The following is a 15,113-nucleotide window of genomic DNA, read 5'->3' on the forward strand; positions in this document are numbered from 1 at the left end:
TTGTTTTGCATTAAAGGGGAAGTTTTTTTTTCTTTAAACCTGGACCTTATTTCTGGCATAGAATACGTTCATCTACTCACCGATAACAGTTTGGTGAAAGTCGGCATCCTTCGGAAGAGTATTAGATATCCATATAACGGGAGAGAACGGGCCATAGACAATACAATCAATCAATCAATCAAACTTTATTTATATAGCCCTTTGCAATAGCCAACTGGTACTCAAAGTGCTTTACAACAGGATAAAAACAACAATACATAAAACAAAACATAAAATACCATTCAGAAATGGTAAAAGTGCTAAAAGTGTTGCAGGGCATTAAAAGCCTTCCACAAGTGCAATAAAATGGATTGAATAAACTTTGTGTAAAATTACTATAATTAAAAAAGAGCGGATAGAATGGATGCATCGTGGCCCTAATCAGAGTTCGAACGCCAGTCTAAAAAGGTGGGTCTTAAGCTTCGATTTAAAAAAGGCCGAGATCAGTGATGGTGCGGATGCCAGGGGGCAGTTTGTTCCACAGTCTATGGCAAAGGAACGATCACCCCACTGTTTAGATCTCGACCTTGGGACCTCTAAAAGAAGCCTCTTTATGTCACTATGGTCACGCCATCTGCGCTTCGGAGAGGCACGGTCTCGCTATCTACACTTTAAAATCGAATCAGAGACGGACAAAGTTCCTACTGGCTCCTGAAGCCGGTGTAGCGGAAGTGGTTCTGGAGGCAGCAGCGACACTTGTAATGTTCACAGCTTCTGTCTGACACCTCAGAGTTTATAAAACTCATACAACACTATCAGAACACATGGTCACCATAGGAACCTTTATAAGTTCAGGCTTTCTAAAGTAACGGGACACACACACATCAGTCCAATCCAGATGTTTTTCTCATCTTTTCATAGTTTCCTGTTTTGCCTTCATAACTCAGATGGAATCAGTCAGTGAAAAACACAGCAGGCTGTGAGAGAAAGTAAAGGTGTTCACCAGACCAACCAAGCCTGAACCTGAGGGATGTATCACTGAAATTACTGAGCACATCATCAGACAGGAGAAGAAGAAGCCCATTTTCACTGATATCAGCATCAGACAGCAGATCTGGAGGTGCTTTTCTTTCTACAGCTGGCCTTCACTCCTCTGTGTCTTCTCTCCAACCATCTTTGTCCCAACCATTGCATCTGTGGTGTTCAGCACATCTGCAGCATCAGGCCCGCTGGCTCCGTTCTGCTCGTCTTCTGCAGACGGAGCTTTTTCATGGCAGGAAACCATCCAGTGAGTCAGGATTCTGCAGGAACCACTGGAAGACTTTCACTTCCTCGTTTAGTTGAACGCTTCTGTGTTCATCAAACTGACATCATGCAGTTCCTCTATTCGCCACCAGAGAGAGACACATCTCCATAAATGCAGTGTCCCGCTCAGTTTTACTGACAGTACTTCACAGCCACTGAGAGGACACATTTAAATCAGTAACATACAAAGAAATGATTTCTATATTTGAGCCAGGCTTCCATCTCCATATAAGACACACACTGTGTCCTCATACAACAAGCAGCTCTCCTGTCTGAGCTTCACATCTTTACAGTTAGCATCAGCACACACAGCATGTTGATGAAGATTCTCACTCATCCAGGTCATGGTAATCCTAAGAGCTCACATCCTCTGGCCTAAAAGGCCTCTAGCAAAGAGCCAGATAAGACCAGAGTCACCCACTCTCCAGATAAAGGGCCTTACGAGCTGCTGAAGTTCTTCAGGTAAATAAGTTTATATTAGTTTCTCTTTTGGTCAGAGGCTCTGGTGCTCTGGAGTTACACCAAGTGTTTCTGAATGTTAGCTGCAACACCTTTAAAACCTGTTTTATCTCCATGCAAACAACAGCTAATCCTAACTGTCCTGTAGTTCGTAATGTGTCAGATCTCCATTTATTCCATCTCTTTCGCTGCAGTTTTAAAACTTCATTACATTTGTTTTGTTGTTGAACCACCAAACCAGCTCAGAAGACACAGTATTTAATGGCTATCAGGTTGAGTGAAGGATGTAAATGAACAAGTAGTTCACTTCAAGGAAAGTAAGAACATTCATCTTGAAAATCAACAGATATCAGCTTGCTGCACTTTTGCATGAAAGGATAACAAATCCAAGCCTGCAATTGTTATTAGGTTTTAAACAAGAGGCACAAGACTGAAGCGTTGGAACAGACAATTATAGCAGATAATAAAACACTTGTGATCTGTGGTGATTTCAACATGGACCTCTTAAAGGTACATACTCCTAAACAAACTTGTGATTTCTTGGCTGCGTTATACGGTAGAGGCTTGTATCCACTGATCACAAAGCCGAGCAGAGCAGCCACAGATAGTGCAACATTAACTGACAACATTTTTACACATTCCTTGGACACTGGTATAAATAGTGGTTTGGTAATAAGTGATGTAAGTGATCATTTAGCTGTATTTGCAACATTTAATGATCAGCTACAGAGGAAGAAAACAAAAAAGCGTAGATATGAAAGGGTAAGGACTGTTAAAGCAATTAATGCTTCAGAAATGAGCTTTAAAACAAGAGTGGAATGAGTTTCATACAGATGAAGTAAACACTGCAGACAATTCATTCTTCAACTGTTATTTATCTCTCTATGATAAACACGGTCCAACAGTTTTATGTTCACATAAGCATAGTTATGCTGAGAAACCTCGGATAACAAAGGGATTAAAAAATGCATGTAAGAAGAAAAATAAACTTTATGGAGACTTCATCAAAACTAGAACAGAGGTTGCTGAAAAACGCTGAGATGCACAAAAACAGGCTGAGCAACATGTTGAGGTAAGCAAAGAAGCAACATTATGATAAAATGTTACAAATAAATCAAAATAACATGAAGCGCACATGGAACATCCTAAATAATGTAATGGTGAATAAGCCTTGATCACCAGATCAACCTAAGTGTTTCATAAAGGACAATAAGGTGTTTGGCCATCTGACTGAAGCGGCTGATGAATGTAACTCAGTACAGCGGCTCGTGAATCCTCTGGTGCACGTTGAGCATCGTCATGCTCTTGAATTCCTTCCCGCAGTCGTCACATTTCATGAGGTCCCTCATTTCCACGAGGTTCTCCTGGTGCTCCTTCAGGGCGGACGCGTACTGGAAGTGTTTGCCGCAGTTTGAGCACCACACGGGTATCTTCAGCGACGACCCCTGTTGGTGGTCGGTGCCGCTCACTTCTGCTCTTGACTCTTTTCTCCAAAAGAAACGGGTGCTCTTCTTCTGGCAAATGGCGTAAATCTGGTGTCTTTTCAGCCGTGCATGTGTTTAAAATGCTTGTTGCAGTGGATGCAGTGATAGGGCCGATCGTCCGTGCGGCACTGTGTGTGTCTGTTCAGTGTTCTGACACAATCAAATGCTTTAGAGCTAACGGGGCACACTTTGAGGGCTTTCTTTGCCACGTTTTGAACAGGTGCAGATGGGCTCTCCTCAGACGTCCCAGGAGGTGTTTCTAAATGAGCTTCCTTTGTGTCGCTGTCACAGTTCTGAGCGTCAGCGCCTGCCAGAATCTGCTCCAGCCTCTTGCTCTGCAGTGTGTCCTTAAAACATCTGAGGAAACTGGACAAGTGGAGGACAAAAGAAGAAGTGTCAGACCTAAAAAACTATCTACAGAAGATGAACAATATCTGAAAGTGATGTCCTTAAGAAAGAGGGAAAAATCCAGCAAAGACCTGACACAGGAGCTGAGAGATGCATCTGGACCTTCAGCTGATCCATCGGCTGTTGGCCCGAGCCTCATCAGAGATGGGCTCCATGGAAGGGTGGCTGTCAGGTAGCCGTTCTTAAGGAAGGGAAACAGTAAGCGTTGTTTCTAAGTGCTTTTTAAAATGACTATTTAAGATAGTAATTATTGTTTTTTAGGCGATGTGAAAACCGTTTGCTGTGACTTTCAAATCTGCTTCAAAAACTGGACGTGTTTCTTCAGATAAACTCCTGACCAGCTGTGAAAAAGCAGTGAAAATGTCTGGCCTGTAGAAACTTTGTGATGTCAAACAAGATCAGAGATGACATGGATTGTGATGTCACTACAGTGATGACATCACAGCTTTGTGAAGGCTTCTGTTCTGTCTCTTCTGGTCTGTGGTTCCAACCACAGATTCTGGATGGAAGTGAAGTCCGGATTCCAGAATGTTGATTTGTGTTCTCTGTTAATCTCTGGACGACTTCAGCTGATTACTTCCTGTCACTGTCACGTTGGAAGGTCCACTTCTGCCAGTTATTCAGCAGCCAGTATCATGTTTTCCACCAGCAGTGTTTCCCAAGACAGAATAATGTCAGTTATTTTTTAAAATCTGACAGGTAACCAGGGAAGGAAGGACAAGAGGCAGGGAGGTGGGCAGCCACTGTGTGGCCTGGTGTGGGAATAATCACCTCAGCTGCTGATTTTAGGAGGAGCACCAATAAGCCAAACAGCGTCTCCATCCCAGGAGAAGAGGTGGCTGAGGAACACCTGGGAGTTTACCTGCTGCATATCTCTTATAAGTCTGTGGTGCAGAGTGCATCTTTCTTCAGCAGCATCTGCTGTGGCAGCAGCATCAGAGCCAGCGACTCAAAGAAACTGAGCAAACTGCTAAAGAAGGCTGGCTCTGACCTGGGGACTGCTTTGGAGCTGTGTTTGATGAGCACTCACTTCTTTTTTTTTTTTTTTTTTCCTTGTCCTGTCCAGCATTATGGCAGCAGAATTGTAATCTGAATACCGTTTATGCCAAACACATTTGCTATACCAAGGGAAGCTTTATGAATGTAAAGCTCCCCTTGATGTCCATCAACTCCTTATTTTTATTGATTTATTTTTGTTACAATACTTAACATGATGTGATAGTGTGATAGTGCCGAACCGGACCGGGGGACAGAGAGAGAGGGAGAGCGAAGAAGGGAAAAAAAGAACAGAAATATGAAGAAACAAACATAGAAAACAATGAAAAATCAGTAAAACCAGCTGTTACACCTGTAAAAACAAAACTGAAGACAATCCAAGGCTTTTGTGGGGAATCCAGCCTTAGAGGCACCAGGAGCACCTGTAAGCAGACAAGCAGAGAACAAACACACAAACAAAAAAGCACAAGCAGCAGCAATCACATGGCAACCTTCTGTCAAGGAATCGAACCCTGTTCCTCCGCTTGACAGGTGGATTCTGACCTTTGACCATTGAAGAAGATACAGAATGTGTTGCTTGACTGTCGTGCCAATTCTGAGAATACAAGCTGTAAGAGTATCACTGAAAAATTGACCAAAAAAAAACACGTTGTTAAAACCCTTTCATTGTCGAGCATTTGCATGACTGAGAGCGTAACTTGACTGTGGAAGGGGTTCCATGGTGTAAAGGTCAGCACTCTGGACTCTGAATCCAGTGATCAGAGTTCAAATCTCGGTGGAACCTTCAGGTGTGTGCTGTCATGGTTGTGTTCTGGAAAGAAGATGAGTCGAGTAGGCTAGTCAGTTGTGAAATGACACCAGAGTGCTCAATTCCAGCTGAGAAGATCTGTGGTATGTGACATCACACCTCTGTGTTGCTAGTTGAATCTTTTTTGGTTTCCTCTTGCATATTCATTTACGATGCTTCTATTTATCCATGCTCTCCCAGAGGAGTGTGTTACAATCCCACTTCTGACTCAATTTGTTGCGACTTCACAAACTCTTTCCGCTAGCAACAAAATTTGGGAAAACTTACCTCATTCTTTGGCGTGCGGAACACTAGTGAATAGGCATGGTTCCAGTTTCCGTAGTGTAGTGGTTATCACGTTCGCCTAACACGCGAAAGGTCCTCAGTTCGAAACTGGGCGGAAACATTACTTGCTCCTCCTTTATTTATTTCATCCTTGTGTGAAGATGTATGACTGCACGTTAATGATAGCAACATCAACATATTCATAATTATGGATAGGAGGGGAGCCTCATCTGCTATTCTTGACATGTAAAGTCAATTTTTTCAGGTTTTAAAAAGATTTTCCGAAGCTGTTGTTTGAAACGGACTTTGACAAACCCCTAGCTGCTGAGCGAAAATGGCAACCTTCCATCAAGGAATCGAACCCTGTTCCTCCGCTTGACAGGCGGATTATAACCTTTGACCATTGAAGAAGATACAGAATGTGTTGCTTGACTGTCGTGCCAATTCTGAGAATACAAGCTGTAAGAGTATCACTGAAAAATTGACAAAAAAAAATCACGTTGCTAAAATCCTTCCATTGTCGAGCATTTGCATGACTGAGAGCGTAAATTGACTGTGGAAGGGGTTCCATGGTGTAAAGGTTAGCACTCTGGACTCTGAATCCAGTGATCCGAGTTCAAATCTCGGTGGAACCTTCAGGTGTGTGCTGTCATGGTTGTGTTCTGGAAAGAAGATGAGTTGAGTAGGCTAGTCAGTTGTGAAAGGACACCAGAGTGCACGATTCCAGCTGAGAGGATCTGTGGTATGTGACGTCACACCTCTGTGTTGCTAGTTGAATCTTTTTTGGTTTCTTCTTGCATATTCATTTACGATGCTTCTATTTATCCATGCTCTCACACAGGAGAGTGTTACAATCCCACTTCTGACTCAATTTGTTGCGACTCCACAAACTCTTTCCGCGAGCAACAAAATTTGGGAAAACTTACCTCATTCTTTGGTTTCCGGAACACTAGTGAATAGGCATGGCTTCAGTTTCAGTAGTGTAGTGGTTATCACATTCGCCTAACACGCGAAAGGTCCTCAGTTCAAAACTGGGCGGAAACATTACTTGCTCTTCCATTATTTATTTCATCCTTGTGTGAAAATGTATGACTGCACGTTAATGATAGCAACATCAACATATTCATAATTATGGATAGGAGGGGAGCCTCATCTGCTATTCTTGACATGTAAAGTCAATTTTTGCAGGTTTTCAAAAGATTTTCTCATGCTATGGTGTGAAACGGACTTTGGCGAATCCCTAGCTGCTGAGCGAAAATGGCAACCTTCCGTCAAGGAATCGAACCCTGTTTTTCAGCAGCCAGTATCACGTTTTCCACCAGCAGTGTTTCCCAAGACAGAATAATGTCAGTTATTTTTTAAAATCTGACAGGTTGATTTTAGGAGGAGCACGAATAAGCCAAACAGCGTCTCCATCCCAGGAGAAGAGGTGGCTGAGGAACACCTGGGAGTTTACCTGTTGCATATCTCTTATAAGTCTGTGGTGCAGAGTGCCATCTTTCTTCAGCACCATCTGCTGTGGCAGCAGCATCAGAGCCAGCGACTCAAAGAAACTGAGCAAACTGCTAAAGAAGGCTGGCTCTGACCTGGGGACTGCTTTGGAGCTGTGTTTGATGAGCACTCACTTCTTTTTTTTTTTTTTTTTTTTTTTCCTTGTCCTGTCCAGCATTATGGCAGCAGAATTGTAATCTGAATACCGTTTATGCCAAACACATTTGTTATACCAAGGGAAGCTTTATGAATGTAAAGCTCCCCTTGATGCCCATCAACTCCTTATTTTTATTGATTTATTTTTGTTACAATACTTAACATGATGTGATAGTGTGATAGTGCCGAACCGGACCGGGGGACAGAGAGAGAGGGAGAGCGAAGAAGGGAAAAAAAGGAACAGAAATATGAAGAGACAAACATAGAAAACAATGAAAAATCAGACAACCAGCTGCTACACCTGTAAAAACAAAACTGAAGACAATCCAATAACTTTGTGGGGAATCCAGCCTTAGAGGAACCAGGAGCACCTGTAAGCAGACAAGCAGAGAACAAACACACAAACAAAAAAGCACAAGCAGCAGCAATCACATGGCAACCTTCCATCAAGGAATCGAACCCTGTTCCTCCGCTTGACAGGCGGATTCTAACCTTTGACCATTGAAGAAGATACAGAATGTGTTGCTTGACTGTCGTGCCAATTTTGAGAATACAAGCTGTAAGAGTATCACTGAAAAATTGACAAAAAAACACGTTGCTAAAACCCTTTCATTGTCAAGCATTTGCATGACTGAGAGCGTAAACTGGCTGTGGAAGGGGTTCCATGGTGTAAAGGTCAGCACTCTGGACTCTGAATCCAGTGATCCGAGTTCAAATCTCGGTGGAACCTTCAGGTGTGTGCTGTCATGGTTGTGTTCTGGAAAGAAAATGAATTGAGTAGGCTAGTTAGTTGTGAAATGACACCAGATTGCACGATTGATCAAGGCTGCACGAAAACAAAACAAAACAAGGTTTTTTTTGAAAACGGGTACGAAAATTCTTGCGACCACACGGAAACGCGCTGCTGTCCAGACGAAAACGGATGAAAATGATGAAACGATGCAGTACACACACCACTGTGTCACGCCACGCTGTGAGACAATAGAGAAGTGTTAAAATTGGCTCACAGCGTCAACGTGTGACTGACGCAAAAACGTTTTAGCTGTAACAATGGAAACGAAACGAGGCCGTTTTCAAACTTTCCCACTCTGGAACCCGTTCTCAAAAACTATCGTTTTGGGGTAGTGGGAACGCCGGCTCCGTGTGGCCGCGACAGCGAAACGATAAGAAAAAGTATTGTTTACAGTGAAAAATGTTTCCGTGTAGCCGCAGCCCAAGTCCAGCTGAGAGGATCTGTGGTATGTGACGTCACACCTCTGTGTTACTAGTTGAATCTTTTTTGGTTTCTTCTTGCATATTCATTTACGATGCTTCTATTTATCCATGCTCTCCCAGAGGAGTGTGTTACAATCCCACTTCTGACTCAATTTGTTGCGACTCCACAAACTCTTTCTGCGAGCAACAAAATTTGGGAAAACTTACCTCATTCTTTGGCTTCCGTAACACTAGTGAGTAGGCATGGTGCCAGTTTCCGTAGTGTAGTGGTTATCACATTCGCCTAACACGCGAAAGGTCCTCAGTTCGAAACTGGGCGGAAACATTACTTGCTCCTCCATTATTTATTTCACCCTTGTGTGAAGATGTATGACTGCACGTTAATGATAGCAACATCAACATATTCATAATTATGGATAGGAGGGGAGCCTCATCTGCTATTCTTGACATGTAAAGTCAATTTTTGCAAGTTTTCAAAAGATTTTCTCATGCTATGGTGTGAAACGGACTTTGGCGAATCCCTTGCTGCTGAGCGAAAATGGCAGCCTTCGGTGAAGGAATCGAACCCTGTTCCTCCGCTCGACAGGCGGATTCTAACCTTTGACCATTGAAGAAGATACAGAATGTGTTGCTTGACTGTCGTGCCAATTCTGAGAATACAAGCTGTAAGAGTATCACTGAAAAATTGACAAAAAAACACGTTGCTAAAACCCTTTCATTGTCAAGCATTTGCATGACTGAGAGAGTAAACTGACTGTGGAAGGGGTTCCATGGAGTAAAGGTCAGCACTCTGGACTCTGAATCCAGTGATCGGAGTTCACATCTCGGTGGAACCTTCAGGTGTGTGCTGTCATGGTTGTGTTCTGGAAAGAAGATGAGTTGAGTAAAAACCTCTGTAAAACAAAGCACATGGTCAATTAGCTTTTTAAAATTGTTTATTTTCAAGAAAACGATCAAAACAAGAGTTTTTCTGGAAGAGATTTAAAGAAGTTCTGAATATGCATTGTAGAGAGGTTACATGTGAGTCTATTTTCTTTGTTTAAAACTTAAAACAAAAACCTGAAGTCTGCACACTGAGGAAAACTGTTTTTTAGGATATTTATGAAATTTCCTCCTAATAACCAACTTGGGTCGGTGTCCCCAGTGGAACATTTTATGTGTAGTCTGCAGGTTTCATGTTTTCAGCTGGAGATGGATGCTTTTTGTTCTGTATGTTACATATTTTTATCTTGATCAGGACATTCAGAACGCTTGCATGCACAGGTAATTCCAGCTTCAGTTCCAGGTGGGCTCGTCCATTTAACTGGACCACCATGTTGTCCCAGCGTACATGCACGGGATAGACTGTGTAGGAAACCTTCATGACATTCTGCTGCCTCTAACTTTCTAGGTGGGACTATTAATCTGAGGGTCCAGGGTTCAAGTCCCTGTTCAGGTGTAGAAATGTAATCTACCACTTAACCTGTACTTCCCTCTATGCCTGCACTCTGTTTCTACTCTGTCACCTCTGACAGAGCCTGGCTGATGCTTTTCCTTCTATGTAGCTTATTGTTAGCTTTGCTGTTAGCTGCATCGTTATATCCTCATTTGTAAGTTATATAAACTATGGAAATCACCTTAAATACACTAGCTGCAGAGTGTTGATCACATTCACTGAATCTACAACAGGTTAAGAGCATTTATCATGAATAGTTCTGCTTTATATTAGGGCTTCTTTTCACTTAGATTTCACTATTTGGACAATCTGTAATGAATGAACACCCACAACAGAACACAACACAAAGATACAAGTACTAACCAGGCCAGACCTTGCTTGGCTTCACAGTCCCTGTGACAAATATATGTTATATAGGTGCTGGAACCATACGTTTCCCCTATTTTACCACAGAGCTGGCTTGAGAGGCTGCTGTTGAGCCTGCACGTTGACTTCCCTGATGTGATTGTTCTCTGCAGCTGAAAATGGGACTCTCAGATAACTTAGTGTCTGTCAAAAGCCTCTGTTCCCTGTGTGTAGTTTTGTGTCCGTTGTCATATAGAGAAACCAGAGAAGCTCAATCCCACGGCATGCTCATAAACTGCGTCTTCTCTAAACACTATCGTTCTATTTTAGAAGTCAGAATGCAATAACAGAGTCTGTATCAGAATCTATAAAAAGCTGGTTTGTGATTCCTTTGCTGGCTTACGGCCACACCGCCCTGAGCACGCCTGATCTCGTCCGATCTCAGAAGCCAAGCAGAGTCGGGCCTGCTTAGTACTTGGATGGGAGACCGCCTGGGAATACCAGGTGCTGTAAGCCTTTTGGCTTCTCCAGGCGCATGCAGTTTGGCTACGTCAAATGCAAAAGTAGTCCCTGTTTGACTTTTTGGAACTTGTCCTTTCTCAGGACAAAGTTAAATGTATGAGGATCAAAGCCAACAATGGCCTGGGACATCTCAGCAAATCCAGGATCAGCAACATGGAGACTGAGAGCCAAAACCAAACAGAGGTGTGTGCCAACCAATCAGCAGCAGCCAAAGCTGGTTAACTTCCTGGTGTCTGTGTGGCACACGGTGATGGTCAGATGTTACATGCAGGCCGCAGAGAGAAGAGAAAAAAGCTTACTGCACCTGGTATTCCCAAGCGGTCTCCCATCCAAGTACTAACCAGGCCCGACCCTGCTTGGCTTCCGAGATCGGACGAGATCAGGCGTGTTCAGGGCGGTGTGGCCGTAAGCCTCAGTCCGTGTGACAAATATATGTTATATGGGTGCTGGAACCATACGTTTCCCCTATTTCACCAGAGAGTTGGCTTGAGAGGCTGCTGTTGAGCCTGCACGTTGACTTCCCTGATGTGATTGTTCTCTGTAGCTGAAAATGGGACTCTCAGATAACTTAGTGTCTGTCAAAAGCCTCTGTTCCCTGTGTGTAGTTTTGTGTCCGTTGTCATATAGAGAAACCAGGGAAGCTCAATCCCACGACATGCTCATAAACTGCGTCTTCTCTAAACACTATTGTTCTATTTTAGAAGTCAGAATACAATAACAGAGTCTGTTTCAGAATCTATAAAAAGCTGGTTTGTGATTCCTTTGCTGGCTTACGGCCACACCACCCTGAACACGCCTGATCTCGTCAGATCTCAGAAGCCAAGCAGAGTCGGGCCTGGTTAGTACTTGGATGGGAGACCGCCTGGGAATACCAGGTGCTGTAAGCCTTTTGGCTTCTCCAGGTGCATGCAGTTTGGCTACGTCAAATGCAAAAGCAGTCCCTGTTTGACTTTTTGGAACTTGTCCTTTCTTGGAACAAAGTTAAATGTATGAGGATCAAAGCCAACAATGGTGTTATGGAATTTCTGTCTTAACTCCATATTAAGATTTTGCTTACCATCCTATTACATCTGATGAGAAGTGAAATATAGACTTTCAATGTTTGTGCCGGCCGGCCACGTGTTTATTTTCTTCTGCAAAAGAGGTCAATCCTCACCAGTCAGCGTTCGTGGTGAGAAGAGACCCAGAACAAAGGAAATAAGAAGCATTTATACAGAAAGAGGAGGGTTTGGACTTTCAGGTGACACCTGAAAGAACACACCGTGTTTATTCTCCAACTGTCTCCTTGCCACACCCCCTGGGGGAAAGTCTCGCACTTTGGGGAGATGCAGAATCCGGAGACAATGGTCATTTGAATGATTATTGTCAATGTGTTAATCAACAGACACATGGTCTGCAGACATTGGGTCTACAACAAGGTGTCTTTTAAGAGACAAAAGGTTAGCAGACATCGAATTTACCATAACAATGGCCTGGGACATCTCAGCAAATCCAGGATCAGCAACATGGAGACTGAGAGCCAAAACCAAACAGAGGTGTGTGCCAACCAATCAGCAGCGGCCCAAGCTGGTTAACTTCCTGGTGTCTCTGTGGCACAGGTTGATGGTCAGATGTTACATGCAGGCCGCAGAGAGAAGAGAAAAAAGCTTACAGTACCTGGTATTCCCAAGCGGTCTCCCATCCAAGTACTAACCAGGCCCGACCCTGCTTGGCTTCCGAGATCGGACGAGATCGGGCGTGTTCAGGGCGGTGTGGCCGTAAGCCACAGTCCCTGTGACAAATATATGTTATATAGGTGCTGGAACCATACGTGTCCCCTATTTTTACCAGAGAGCTGGCTTGAGAGGCTGCTGTTGAGCCTGCACGTTGACTTCCCTGATGTGATTGTTCTCTGCAGCTGAAAATGGGACTCTCAGATAACTTAGTGTCTGTCAAGCTCCTCTGTTCCCTGTGTGTAGTTTTGTGTCCGTTGTCATACAGAGAAACCAGGGAAGCTCAATCCCACGACATGCTCATAAACTGCGTCTTCTCTAAACAGTATAGTTCTATTTTAGAAGTCGGAATACAATAACAGATTCTGTTTCAGAATCTATAAAAAGCTGGTTTGGGATTCCATTGCTGGCTTACGGCCACACCACCCTGAAGACGCCTGATCTCGTCAGATCTCAGAAGCCAAGCAGAGTCGGGCCTGGTTAGTACTTGGATGGGAGACAGCCTGGGAATACCAGGTGCTGTAAGCCTTTTGGCTTCTCCAGGCGCATGCAGTTTGGCTACGTCAAATGCAAAAGTAGTCCCTGTTTGACTTTTTGGAACTTGTCCTTTCTCAAGACAAAGTTAAATGTATGAGGATCAAAGCCAACAATGGCCTGGGACATCTCAGCAGATCCAGGATCAGCAACATGGAGAATGAGAGCCAAACAGAAACAGAGGTGTCTGCCAACCAATCAGCAGCAGCCCAAGCTGGTTAACTTCCTGGTGTCTGTGTGGCACACGGTGATGGTCAGATGTTACATGCAGGCCGCAGAGAGAAGAGAAAAAAGCTTACAGCACCTGGTATTCCCAAGCGGTCTCCCATCCAAGTACTAACCAGGCCCGACCCTGCTTGGCTTCCGAGATCGGATGAGATCGGGCGTGTTCAGGGCGGTGTGGCCGTAAGCCACAGTCCCTGTGACAAATATATGTTATATGGGTGCTGGAACCATACGTTTCCCCTATTTTTACCAGAGAGCTGGCTTGAGAGGCTGCTGTTGAGCCTGCACGTTGACTTCCCTGATGTGATTGTTCTCTGCAGCTGAAAATGGGACTCTCAGATAACTTAGTGTCTGTCAAGCTCCTCTGTTCCCTGTGTGTAGTTTTGTGTCCGTTGTCATATAGAGAAACCAGGGAAGCTCAATCCCACGACATGCTCATAAACTGCGTCTTCTCTAAACAGTATAGTTCTATTTTAGAAGTCGGAATACAATAACAGATTCTGTTTCAGAATCTATAAAAAGCTGGTTTGGGATTCCATTGCTGGCTTACGGCCACACCACCCTGAACACGCCTGATCTCGTCAGATCTCAGAAGCCAAGCAGAGTCGGGCCTGGTTAGTACTTGGATGGGAGACCGCCTGGGAATACCAGGTGCTGTAAGCCTTTTGGCTTCTCCAGGCGCATGCAGTTTGGCTACGTCAAATGCAAAACTAGTCCCTGTTTGACTTTTTGGAACTTGTCCTTTCTCAGGACAAAGTTAAATGTATGAGGATCAAAGCCAACAATGGCCTGGGACATCTCAGCAGATCCAGGATCAGCAACATGGAGACTGAGAGCCAAACAGAAACAGAGGTGTCTGCCAACCAATCAGCAGCAGCCCAAGCTGGTTAACTTCCTGGTGTCTGTGTGGCACACGGTGATGGTCAGATGTTACATGCAGGCCACAGAGAGAAGAGAAAAAAGCTTACAGCACCTGGTATTCCCAAGCGGTCTCCCATCCAAGTACTAACCAGGCCCTACCCTGCTTGGCTTCCGAGATCGGACGAGATCGGGCGTGTTCAGGGCGGTGTGGCCGTAAGCCACAGTTCCTGTGACAAATATATGTTATATGGGTGCTGGAACCATACGTTTCCCCTATTTCACCAGAGAGCTGGCTTGAGAGGCTGCTGTTGAGCCTGCACGTTGACTTCCCTGATGTGATTGTTCTCTGCAGCTGAAAATGGGACTCTCAGATAACTTAGTGTCTGTTAAGCTCCTCTGTTCCCTGTGTGTAGTTTTGTGTCCGTTGTCATATAGAGAAACCAGGGAAGCTCAATCCCACGACATGCTCATAAACTGCGTCTTCTCTAAACAGTATAGTTCTATTTCAGAAGTCGGAATACAATAACAGATTCTGTTTCAGAATCTATAAAAAGCTGGTTTGGGATTCCATTGCTGGCTTACGGCCACACCACCCTGAACACGCCTGATCTCGTCAGATCTCAGAAGCCAAGCAGAGTTGGGCCTGGTTAGTACTTGGATGGGAGACCGCCTGGGAATACCAGGTGCTGTTAGCCTTTTGGCTTCTCCAGGCGCATGCAGTTTGGCTACGTCAAATGCAAAAGTAGTCCCTGTTTGACTTTTTGGAACTTGTCCTTTCTCAGGACAAAGTTAAATGTATGAGGATCAAAGCCAACAATGGCCTGGGACATCTCAGCAGATCCAGGATCAGCAACATGGAGACAGAGAGCCAAACAGAAACAGAGGTGTCTGCCAACCAATCAGCAGCAGCCCAA

General features: G+C 44.2%; 13 non-coding genes across 13 annotated transcripts; 9 read left to right on the forward strand and 4 right to left on the reverse strand.

The window, feature by feature from the left end:
- Nucleotides 1-5,751: 5,751 nt before the first annotated feature.
- trnav-aac (transfer RNA valine (anticodon AAC)) lies at nt 5,752-5,824 on the forward strand. The gene has a single exon. It is a non-coding gene; the product is annotated as a tRNA-Val (tRNA).
- A 442-nt stretch (nt 5,825-6,266) lies between these two features.
- Nucleotides 6,267-6,338, forward strand: trnaq-cug (transfer RNA glutamine (anticodon CUG)). Its single transcript has one exon. It is a non-coding gene; the product is annotated as a tRNA-Gln (tRNA).
- Nucleotides 6,339-8,008: 1,670 nt separating this feature from the next.
- Nucleotides 8,009-8,080, forward strand: trnaq-cug (transfer RNA glutamine (anticodon CUG)). Its single transcript has one exon. It is a non-coding gene; the product is annotated as a tRNA-Gln (tRNA).
- Nucleotides 8,081-8,817: 737 nt separating this feature from the next.
- trnav-aac (transfer RNA valine (anticodon AAC)) lies at nt 8,818-8,890 on the forward strand. The gene has a single exon. It is a non-coding gene; the product is annotated as a tRNA-Val (tRNA).
- Nucleotides 8,891-10,742: 1,852 nt separating this feature from the next.
- LOC142393459 (5S ribosomal RNA) lies at nt 10,743-10,861 on the forward strand. The gene has a single exon (XR_012772063.1). It is a non-coding gene; the product is annotated as a 5S ribosomal RNA (ribosomal RNA).
- A 298-nt stretch (nt 10,862-11,159) lies between these two features.
- Nucleotides 11,160-11,278, reverse strand: LOC142393269 (5S ribosomal RNA). The gene has a single exon (XR_012771882.1). It is a non-coding gene; the product is annotated as a 5S ribosomal RNA (ribosomal RNA).
- A 357-nt stretch (nt 11,279-11,635) lies between these two features.
- On the forward strand, nt 11,636-11,754 carry LOC142392627 (5S ribosomal RNA). The gene has a single exon (XR_012771269.1). It is a non-coding gene; the product is annotated as a 5S ribosomal RNA (ribosomal RNA).
- A 757-nt stretch (nt 11,755-12,511) lies between these two features.
- Nucleotides 12,512-12,630, reverse strand: LOC142392572 (5S ribosomal RNA). Its single transcript, XR_012771217.1, has one exon. It is a non-coding gene; the product is annotated as a 5S ribosomal RNA (ribosomal RNA).
- Nucleotides 12,631-12,988: 358 nt separating this feature from the next.
- On the forward strand, nt 12,989-13,107 carry LOC142393501 (5S ribosomal RNA). Its single transcript, XR_012772100.1, has one exon. It is a non-coding gene; the product is annotated as a 5S ribosomal RNA (ribosomal RNA).
- A 298-nt stretch (nt 13,108-13,405) lies between these two features.
- Nucleotides 13,406-13,524, reverse strand: LOC142393491 (5S ribosomal RNA). Its single transcript, XR_012772090.1, has one exon. It is a non-coding gene; the product is annotated as a 5S ribosomal RNA (ribosomal RNA).
- Nucleotides 13,525-13,882: 358 nt separating this feature from the next.
- LOC142392628 (5S ribosomal RNA) lies at nt 13,883-14,001 on the forward strand. The gene has a single exon (XR_012771270.1). It is a non-coding gene; the product is annotated as a 5S ribosomal RNA (ribosomal RNA).
- Nucleotides 14,002-14,299: 298 nt separating this feature from the next.
- On the reverse strand, nt 14,300-14,418 carry LOC142393562 (5S ribosomal RNA). The gene has a single exon (XR_012772144.1). It is a non-coding gene; the product is annotated as a 5S ribosomal RNA (ribosomal RNA).
- A 357-nt stretch (nt 14,419-14,775) lies between these two features.
- LOC142393126 (5S ribosomal RNA) lies at nt 14,776-14,894 on the forward strand. Its single transcript, XR_012771746.1, has one exon. It is a non-coding gene; the product is annotated as a 5S ribosomal RNA (ribosomal RNA).
- Nucleotides 14,895-15,113: the final 219 nt, after the last annotated feature.

The sequence above is a fragment of the Odontesthes bonariensis genome, chromosome 11 (genome assembly GCF_027942865.1).
Source record: "Odontesthes bonariensis isolate fOdoBon6 chromosome 11, fOdoBon6.hap1, whole genome shotgun sequence".
In the NCBI taxonomy this organism is placed as follows: domain Eukaryota; kingdom Metazoa; phylum Chordata; class Actinopteri; order Atheriniformes; family Atherinopsidae; genus Odontesthes; species Odontesthes bonariensis.